Source organism: Quercus lobata, chromosome 7 (genome assembly GCF_001633185.2).
Source record: "Quercus lobata isolate SW786 chromosome 7, ValleyOak3.0 Primary Assembly, whole genome shotgun sequence".
In the NCBI taxonomy this organism is placed as follows: Eukaryota; Viridiplantae; Streptophyta; class Magnoliopsida; order Fagales; family Fagaceae; genus Quercus; species Quercus lobata.
Window position 1 is genome coordinate 44,529,073 of NC_044910.1, and position 11,189 is coordinate 44,540,261.

Genomic DNA, 11,189 nt, shown 5'->3' on the forward strand with positions numbered 1-11,189 from the left:
TATGCTACATTCAACTCATAATTAGTGAAAAAAAATTACTAAAACCTTTTAGCAAAAATGCAATTCAAGGGTGTAATTCTGTTTGCAATGTCCCTTTTGCTTGTATTAAAATGATTTGCAGCATTTTATTGTAAATTTGTGTAACAAGATTCAAATGGCATACCTATGTTGGGTTTTGATTAACTCAACCAATATTGAATAAGGAATTTTGGTTTCAATTCGATCTACACCAAAAATTAGTTGATGTCTTGCTTAGTTGATAAAAAACAATTATTATGAAGTGGATACTTAGGCTTAAATCCTATTATATCAATTAAAAAAAGATACCTATAGACTGTAGATGTATGTAAGGCCGAAGCCAAAGGCTGCGAGGGAGAGGGGTAATTGCCTCTCAACCTCCCCTAAAAGCTCCTTTATTATAGGAAAATTTTAGTTTGCCCCCTATAATTTCTTGACAAGTCTCGCACAAGTAACATCGTCCACATAATACAGCTTCTACTTGCAACTGTCACTACACAAGTTGATTGTGAGTTTGCATAGAAGGGGAAGTTTGTGTGGAATTTTAATAGAGCAGAATTATTAATGTTGGAAATAAATTCCCCCAAAGAGATAAGTATAACATTTAAAAACTGATAAAGTCTCTAATAATTGTATAAGAGATATGGGGTTCAATCCCCGCCTACACCAAAAACTAATTGATGTCTGATGATAACTTAAGATTACTTTAAAAAAAAAAAAAAAAAAAAACTACTTGTGTCTTATTTTCTCATGATACGAAACCCCTAATATCTTCATTTCCTACATTAATTTTTTAGATTAAATTTGGCTTCAAACATATTTGAAACCTAAGGCTACAACATACCTTAATAAGGACATGATGAGGACACATGTTAGTTTATTAGAGCATGTTTGGAGCCAAACTTTGTTCTAATCTTTTTCCCTCAATTTGACTCTTTCACAATTTCAAACACTGGATTTTAGCTATAAACTCTAAATTTTTAGCAATGAATATTGTTAAAAATAAGGCGGAAAGCACATTTTAGTCCCTACATTTTCAAGCTATTCCCATTTTAGTCACTACATTTTATTTTTACCACTTTTAGTCCCTATCCTGAAAAACGCTTCTGTTTTGGTCTCTGCTGTTACATCAAAAACAGAGAAAGATGACATGGCAAACGGCAATAAATAATACTAAATTGATATCCACGTGGCCTAAATTAATAATAAAAAATGTTTTTTGACATTAAAAAATGTCACGTTAGCATCTAAATTAAAAAAATTAATTTATTAATTTTAACTAATTAAAAACAAAATTAAAAACTAAAAATCATATGAATTGAGATCTAAGTGTCTTGAACAATAACACAAATCCAGATCCAAGAACACAAACCCAGAAATTAAAAAAAAAAAAAAAATTCTTTTTTGTCAACAAGAACACTAAATTGGCAAATCATTACCAACATCAGGATCCATTTGAGTTTCCTCTTTTCTTTTTTCTTTTTTTTCTTTTCTCAACGTTGGCATTTCCGTTCCTTCTCTTCTTGTTGCTGCTTTAAGATCCGTTCATCAAGAGCTTGTTCAGTGAAGCTTCCAGGATTCTTAAGAACTTCAAATCACTGTTTGACGTGGTCAATAGATGCCCGTTCTACCTGCATAGACATACCCAATGTCCTTTGATATTTCTTTTTATTTGTTAGAAATACTGAATGATTGTATATTGTATTTCACAGTAAAATAATACACATGCAGGGGCGGAGCCACATAGTGGCTTGGGGGGGCCCCGGCCCCTGCAATTTTTTTTTTTCCCATTAGAGTAGGTAGAAAAAAAAAATTGGGCCCTCCCAATATTGGACAACCGGCCCCCCCACAGCCCATTCTCAACTATTCTCCCAAGCCCAGCTCAAATATTCTACCAAGCCCGGCTTTAGTTTTAGGCCTTATCACTTTATGTACTCTAAATAAAACAAGCTGGCCCGCTCAAGTCCAAACACAAAAAACAAAACTTCACTTTATCTTCATCTCAAAAAATCCATCTACTAACTCACGGAATCCCTTTCTTTACTTCTTATTCTTTTGTTTTGTCTTCTTTGATACACTTTCATTTCCACTGGTACTGTTGCCTACCTACCAACCCCCAAAACTCCAATCCTCTGTACTCACAATTCAGAAAAAAAAAAAAAAAAAAAAATCATGACCAATTTTTTCTTTCTTCATCAGCTTTAGTTTTGGAACTTGGTGACTAGTGAATTTTCTTCTCTTTCTTAAGCATTAGATATTCATCTCTTTTTAGTGTCTTTTTTTTTTTCCTCAACTATCTACACCTAAATATTCACATGCTCTTTATATTTTCATAGATTTTTAGAGAAATACATGATTGAAGGCATGGGGAGATTGTTTGTGATGAGTCTTGAAGGGAAGATATAAAGTTGGAGGCAGTCAGGTAGAGGCAGTAGGCATTGCCACACGGGTGACCCATCTTTGCACTTTGTGAAGACAAAGTTTCTAAGGTAAAATTGTTTTGATTTATTACCTATTTTTGATTAGTTAGATATCATATGGCTGTGGGTGTTGTTAAATTGTTTGGTTTATGTTGTGTACCAATGCTTGTGTATTTAATTTTTGTTTTTGTTTGAAAGCTTATTATTAATTAAAGTCGTATTAAAAATGGATTGTATGTTTAAATTATAGTGAAAATTTTGTTTTTTCTTGAGTATGAATAACATCCATATAACTAAGTAAAAATTTTTAATTAAAATTTTATTTTTTAAACTTTTTTTCAGGTTAATTTTTGAGTCATATTCTTAAACCTAAAAGAATTATGAGCAAACGAAAAACAATTGATGCATTCTTTAAGAAAAAAGATGTTAGCAATTCAAAAATTAGGACACCTGTGGCTGTAGAAACAAATGTTGATACTTCAATGCCTGATGAACACCCTGACCCCTCCAAATGTTCAAGAATTCAATCTGAAGAGATAGATCGTGATTCAGGATCACATAAACAAATATGTGAATTCCTTATCAACAAATAAGATGAAATCCAACGAGCTTATCTCAAAGAAGATCCATATCAACCTAAAAATATAGACTATCCATACAACGATGATACTCATCATCGTCGATTTCAACCTTCATGGTTCGAATCGGCCCCCCCATGTAAAAATTCTTGGCTACACCCCTGTACACATGAATGTCTTTATATAGGAGGCATATGAGTACAGTACAAGTAAGAGTGTAGTATAAGAATGTGTGCTATAAAAATAATCTAGTTGGGCCTAACACTATACACATTAAAACCATTGATATGATCCAAGTAATTTGCAGGATCCTTCACTACACACACACACACACAAACTGAACAGTAATATCCAGGTGCCACTACTGGAGTAACAACAGGCTGAGTTTTTCCCAACCGAGATTCAAGGTCCACTCTATAATTCCTATCTTTCAAAGGCTTCCTCCTCTACACTGGACATTTGGATTTAGACTGTGACTCTTCCTCTCGTCTTTCACACTCTCGAGCTCGCTCCTGTTTTTCCTTTCTACTTTTGGATTGACAAATTGTTTTTTGAAATTGAAACATTCATTCATTCAATTAAAAAAGATTTTTTTTTTTTTTTAATTTCTAGGTTTGTGTTCTTGGATCTGGATTTGTGTTTTTGTTGTTTTTGTTCAAGACACTTAGATCTCAATTCCTATGATTTTTAGTTTTTAATTCTATTTTTAATTTTTTTAATTAGTTAAAATTAATAAATTAATTTTTTAATTTAGATGCTGATGTGGCATTTTTTAATGCCAAAAAACATTTTTTATTATTAATTTAGGCCACGTGGACATTAATTTAGTATTATTTATTAATGTCGTTTGCCACGTTAGCTTTTTCCATTTCTGATGTAACGGTAATGACTAAAACGGGAAGCGTTTTTTAGGATAGGGACTAAAAGAGGTAAAAATAAAATGTATGGACTAAAATAGGAATAGCTTGAAAATGTAGGGACTAAAATATGTTTTTCGCCTAAAAATAAATAAGATATCAATGGATGAATGATTACTTAGTCTATTGAAAACTATTGATAATAAAGAAATCATAAAATGGTTTTAAAGATATATTTAAAATTACTAGGAATAAATAAGAAAACTCAATAAGGGTAACTTAGTAATTATACTAGGTGTCAAAAGTAAATTGCAATTTACATTTATACTACGTGTCTATTTGGCTAGCTTATTTTTTGCCAACTTATTTTACTTTTTGGCTTATTTTTGTAACTATTAATAGATCTCACTGCGTTTTTTGGTACTATTCATGGGTCCTACTGTACTATTTCAATTAATATTTACCTTTATCTACAGTACTTTCAACAAAAAAATTTTCAGTTTCAACAAAATAAGTGAATCTCAAATAGATCCGACATTTTGTATAGCAATTACACTATTATATATATATTTTTTAATTTCTTTAACAAAGATTTTTTAGTTTTATTTTGCTTCCTATCTTGTCTTTTAAGATTTCCCTAAACCCGAGCTGAAATCCTTGCTCCATCACTCGGTGTAGTATGAGACATAGAAACCAAGAATTTTCAGTATTATGAGGGGAAAGAGGGGCAAGTGTCATTAGTTTGGATTACCATAAATAAATGTTAGGAACTATTAATTAAAAAAAAAAAAAAAAATCAGTTGGTGGGTTCAAGACTGTTGGGTGCATGTATATCTTATCATTTTTATAAATTAAAAAAATAAAACCTTATATTTGTCTACTTCTGCTGTACTGCATATGCACAATAATTGTCAAATCTTTTTATATAATAAATTATACTTATTCAAATAAGATAGAATCGTATGAGCTAAACTTTTTAATAAATGTCCTTACTTCTTTGCTTGTAGAACCGATCAATTTTTTTTTTTTTTTTTTTCTTCTGATGGGTCGATCAAAATTACTTGATGATAAAGATATAATTTTCACAAATATAAAAGTGAATTCAAAGTTACGATATAGATTTGTCTACATTCATTGTAACCCAATTTTTTTGACTGCTGTCCTCCTCACTTTCCTTCCATATTTCCCATATGTAAAAAACTTTTTTAAAGCTTTTAATGATATATATTATCTCTAAGTTTCGAATCTTTTGATATCTTTTGGATACCGCATCCTTCTTTCATTTGACGCGTTGTCATTTGCTTGTATAAAAGGATAGCTTCACAAACTTTACTCTCTCAACCCACTGTCACAGTCTCAGTCTCACTGCAAAGAAACAATAAAACCTCCAAATAAAGGTTCTCAAACTATCTAATCCTTTCCTTAAATCTCACTTCTCCAGCAAAGAAAGAACTATCATCGTGTTCATCTTCATTACTAGGGTCTCTAAAATTTTTGGGTCTTTGGTTTATTAGCAGGACAAAGCAATTCTCTTACTACAATGGCAAAAGAGATCAGAAATTTGAGTTCTTGGATTGAGATTGCACCAGCCCTTCTCATTTCTCCGACTAAAGTTCCCATTTTTCCTGTATTGGAGACAATTACTGAAGATGAGGCTGAGGAATGCAACGAAGACTCATAAAAATTTTGAGTGTGCCTTTTTTTTTTTCCCTGTATTTATGAAATTCTGTGGACTTGTGTAGTGCAGATCTATAGGTTATAAATTATAATGGTAAGAAATGGTCCTATACTATCAGAATTGTATTTGTACCAATGTCTTTCTCTCATCCTCTGCAGTTAAAATCGTTGTCTATTCTTTCTTCCTGGCTAGTTTCCCTAATAAGAGAACCTAGAATATCTCAAGTGGAATAGTTTTATATAATCATGGAAAATAGGGGTCATTTGCTAATTAAATTCCTGTTGAACCTATTCACACACACACACACACCAAAAAAAAAAAATCTGATTTAAAGAGAACAATATAACTTCAAGTTTGAATTATGGTAGATTGGGGAGAGAAAAATGAAATCAAAGGCTTATTGATAAAAGGAACAAGATGGGAAAGAGGAGGAAAAAGATGAGTTTATTTTTTTCAACACGTTACATGACTATTTATAAATTATTCATGTGTATTATTTAGATTACACAAATCACATAATTGGGTATTATTTACACATGAATAGTATCTTCAATTGTCACATTATAGGTTAAAACAAAATAACTTAAAACAAGCTACAGCCAAGTTTTTTTTCATTATTTTTGCACATTGAAACCAATCAAAATCTAGATGGTTGTTTACTTGTTTAAACCACCACCCACAATGTGGGATGTCCTCCAATCCCCATTTATGGCGTTCATATCACGTGCGTACATGTGCAGGAACAACAAAGGAGAGGACTTGGATTTGAGTTTGACATTGATAAATAAGCTTTGTGACAAACTCACAAACAAGGTTGTCAAAATTACAATCTAAATCGTACCATCTTACAATCCCATTGTTCAAAATGATCAGAATCATTTGTAGTTTAAGATGGTAGGTAGGATCATGTTGGATTGTATGCTCCAACGATCTTACACAATCCCACTTCAAAACCAAAATTTTCTTTGAAACATAAAAAGTCCAGTTAGCTCTCACCAAAGACGATGACCCAATAGACCCTTATAAGATTTAAAGTGTCATAACTACCCCATTGTGAAATGAAAAAAAAAAACCTTAATTAAAAATAAAAACCATAATGAAAATATCAATATTTGAATCCCTCTCTTTCCCTCCTCTCCTAATCCCCAAATCATGGCCAAGGAGGTTACCTCTCGTCGTTCAATAAATTGTAAGCAAATATCAAATTCTAGATTCTGATTTACTTGCTTTTCTTAGTTTTTTTTTTTTAAATTTCAATTGACGTAAATTTGAAGCTTGGTGAATCGTACTAGTGAACAACGTGTTTTGAGTTAATGTTGTTTATTAGGAGAAATGAAGAACATTTACGCTTGGTTTTTGCTTAAACTTAGGGCTATATGATTGGGAATTATTTTTCTTGTGTTTTTGCTTTGGCTTAGTGTTTTCGTTTTATGAATATATCATGTTTGCTTCTTTTATGATTGCATAGGTTGCTTCTTTTGAGCATGCCTTCGGCTCTTTGTAATTTTATTCTATGTTTCTCACCATTGCTGATTGGTGTATGGCTCTTTTATTCTATGTTGATTGGTGTATGGTTGGTCTTATTGCAGCCTTGGTACTTGGTTGTTAACTAACTATTTATTGAACTTTTTCAATAAATTATATTAAAAATTAAGTATATTTGTTTTGTTAGTATAAAATTAGTGTGTAACTCCGTGCATATACATGGATACAATTTGATAAATTACCAATTGTCCCAAAAATTTAAGTTGTTAGGAAATTGTGAATTTAATCACTTAACCATAAATCTAACATTAAAAACAATCACAATTATACGATTCAAACTATACATTTTTTTTAAAAGAGGTTCAACTTATACGCGGTATTAGCTTACACTTATTCTAAACCATACATTTCTAAAATATGTAATAGTTTTATATATATATATATATAATATTTAGAATTTAATTGGTTTTAGTCTCTTTATTTTTTTGCACCCAATAATTTATTTGCCACAAAAATTGAAAATTTAGATGAACATGTGGCGAAAAATTGGACTCCAACTGAAATCCAAGTTAGAATCTAATTGGATTTAGGCTTTTCAATTTTTACACTTAATAATTCACTCAGCACAAAAATTTAAAATTAAATACGACACGTAACACAAAATTGGATTTTCTATGAGCTTTGGCTATATAGATATATATATATATATATATATACATACATACATACATATATATATATATTACATTATAATGATGCAATATTTTTATGAATAAATTTATAATTTATGTGATTATTCAACATATAAAGTCACTACTAAGGTTTTTTTTTTTTTGGTTAAAAAAATAGGATCTTTTAATCCACAATCTACTTCTACAATTTGATCCAATCCCAAACAATCCTAGGTAGGATCCTGACTTTAGAAACTTTACTCACATGTCTGAGTTCAATAAACCATGATCAACCTACTTTGATGACCCACTCGAATATTTGAGTTTGGTAAGTTACGATCTCAACTCTATCATTCAACACCAACCATGAACCAACTTAATACCCATTGGCACAGCTTGGTGACAAGACTTGAACTTGCTCTCAACAAATGAAATAACATGTCTAGCATGCAAACCATTGGGCCATGCACATCTTGTTGGTCAGGAATGAAAAATTAATACATATAAACCAATTTAAGTATCAAATATATTCATTCTCAAAAAAAAGTATCAAATATATTAAAAATCAAATGACATATCATAGTTTGACCTCAGTTTGGTCCGACCTCAAAAACCTTAAACCTCTCCCTTTTTTAGTTCATTAAACTGTCCGGGTTTCAAAATCATAACTAGATTTTTCCCCTACCGAAATTGGTCAAGTTCAACCCTAGCATGATTTTAGCTTTACCATACTCGTTGGTAGCAACAGCCAATGGGCAACAATAATCTCAAACAAACCAAAAGGATTCAATAGGGCAGGCCAAATATTGCAAAATTTATCCTCTATACTGATTGCTTACTTGGCATGAATTAAAACAATCCATTAATAGAGATCCTTCAAAAGAAATATGTAAGTAGCTTACATAAGTCATGATTGATATGGCACTTTGCATTCATATGGAACAAAAATATAAGAAAAGTACATTATTTCATGATAATTGCTCTGTATCTTTTGGTCAAAATATTAATTGATTTTTTGTATGAATGAGATTCAAAGTTTTAAAATTTTGTCCCTTATTCAACTATCATGAATTTTACCAATTAAGCTAACTTGAAATCACAAATCATTTTTTTAAATTAATAATGGAAATTTTAAACTTATGAGGTGTTTGGATTGCCGTGATATTACATTACACCGCAATATCACGTTATTATAATCTTACAACAATGTAATCTGAATACAAGAATACAACATTACATTGTTTAGGACGGTGATGAGATTAAGATGATATAATATATTTTGTAATTTTAGACTATGGTAATGTTAGAAAAAATAAAATAAACCAAAAATCTTAATGTCACATCATCGATGAAATTATTCCCTCTCCACTCACAAATATTTTTTACCATTTTTACTTTTTAACATTTTTTTTTATTCAATGATTGAAATTAAAAATGGTTTTTTTCAACTCTCAATTTTAACTATTGATAACTATTGCACTAGCTTCTCAATCCTTTTAAAACAATATATATTTCTTGGCAACAAATAATTACAGCCCTATTTTCCCTAGTGTCCTCCACACAGTCTTTCCACATTTCCGAAGTGTAAAACTTTTTTAGGCTTTTAGCTTTTTACTTATTTATTTCGATAGCCTTTTTCTTTTTGTACCGCGTCCTTCTGTTATTTTTCACGTTTTCTACCTTTTATTTATTTATTTAATTATTTTAATAGAACACGTTATCGTTTTAACGCTTATAAAATGACACTAGCCAACTTTACCTTCCAACCCACTCTCACTGCAAACAAGAATCTGAAGAAAGCCTCCAAAATCGAGCTCTTCCTCTCGCTCTAGTGCGAGATCTTTCTCCCTTGGCTGTGTGCGAAGGGTAATTGGCCAGTGATAACCAAATGGAGGATGCTGTGTGTGATACGCTGGATAAGATGAAGTTGACTACAGAAGAAGAAGAAACTATAGCCATCTCGGATGACGGAAGATTGGAAGCTATTGAGAGTTGCAGTTTGAGTTTGATAGGAAAATTCCTTACATGTAAGTCATTCAACAAAGTTGCAGCGAAGAATACGATTTGGCGCGCGTGGGGATTGAATGACTCTATGCAAATCCTTGAAGTAGGGCCAAATCTATTCCAATTCAAATTTCAATCTGAGTTTGATTTGGAGAGGATCATGAGAGAAGGCCCTTGGTCCTTTGATAATCAGCTACTATTACTTCAGCGGTGGAAAAAGGGTATGAAGGTGGGAAATATTCGATTCGAGTCAGCATCCCTATGGATTCAAATATGGGATGCACCTTTCAACATGGTTTCACCTCATGTAGCAAGGGAAGTGGGGAGCCGGCTGGGAAAGGTTAAGGAGGTGGAATGGAGGAAACGGAAAGATGATATAAGTATGTTTATGAGAGTCCGGGTAGCCCTTCCAATTGCTAAACCTATTCGACGGGGAGGGTTTATTGCTGGTTCGGATGGTGTTAAAACGTGGGTATCTTTCAAGTATGAGAGATTACCCATCTTTTGCCACTACTGTGGAATTTTAGGCCATGATTTGAGGCACTGTGCAGGCCATTATGCAGTGGAGAAAAAGGGTGAAAGAGTTGAGTATCAATATGGGGACTTTCTCAGAGCGGTAGGTGGTCGTTCTAAAACACTTTCTGCTAAAGCTTCAGGTCAGTCGGCAGACACAGAGGAGGTAACGGATTATGCAGCAGAGACGAGATCGAAAGATGGTATGCAGAAGGGTCCGATGAGTACAACGGCGGCGGTGGTAAACTTGGATGATGATAGAAACCCTAGCGCCGTTGAAAACCCTAGAAGAGTGCTTAATGATGAGGCCGTGAATCCTGGAACAGTTGCTGAAATCACGCTCAGTAATATTGAGCATATCCACTCCCATGCAAACGTACAGGGCGCTAAATTAACTGCTGAAGTAACGGGTCAGAAAAATAAAGAGAAGGGACAGGTCAGCATGGATGTAAATGGAATTGATGAGAACGTGGGGGCTAGTTTCAAATCCAATGAGGACAACTTGGTGGATGTTGTGATCCAAACTCAAGGGCAGGGGCTGGACGCTTCTACATTAAGTCCGGGTATGAATGGGCCAGCTAATGTCAAGCCCAAAGGTTCTTGGACCCGTGTGAATAGAATGGACTTTGGCTTGGGAGATTTTAGCAATACTCTTATGCTACCTGGATTGGGATAGAGAGGGCCACGTGAATATTATGAAGAGCCGGCTGAGAAGCAGACTTGTAAGAAAGGAAAATTGAATAGTGGTGATGAAAATAATGACCATGGATCGGCGAGGGTGGAAAGCCACCCTTGCCGGGAGCAATGAGGCTTATAAGTTGGAACTGCCAAGGGCTTGGGAACCCTTGGACAAGTCGAAGCCTTCGCAAGATTGTGAGGGAGCAAGTTCCCATAGTATGTTTCTTGATGGAAACTAGACTTGATAAGGAGGGTTTTGAAAATTTGTATGGAAACTTATCGTTTCA

At 32.9% G+C, this 11,189-nt stretch overlaps 1 pseudogene; it reads right to left on the reverse strand.

Annotated features, from left to right (window-relative positions):
* Window positions 1–1,437: 1,437 nt before the first annotated feature.
* LOC115952104 lies at window positions 1,438–5,145 on the reverse strand (annotated as a pseudogene).
* Between the last annotated feature and the right edge of the window lie 6,044 nt (window positions 5,146–11,189).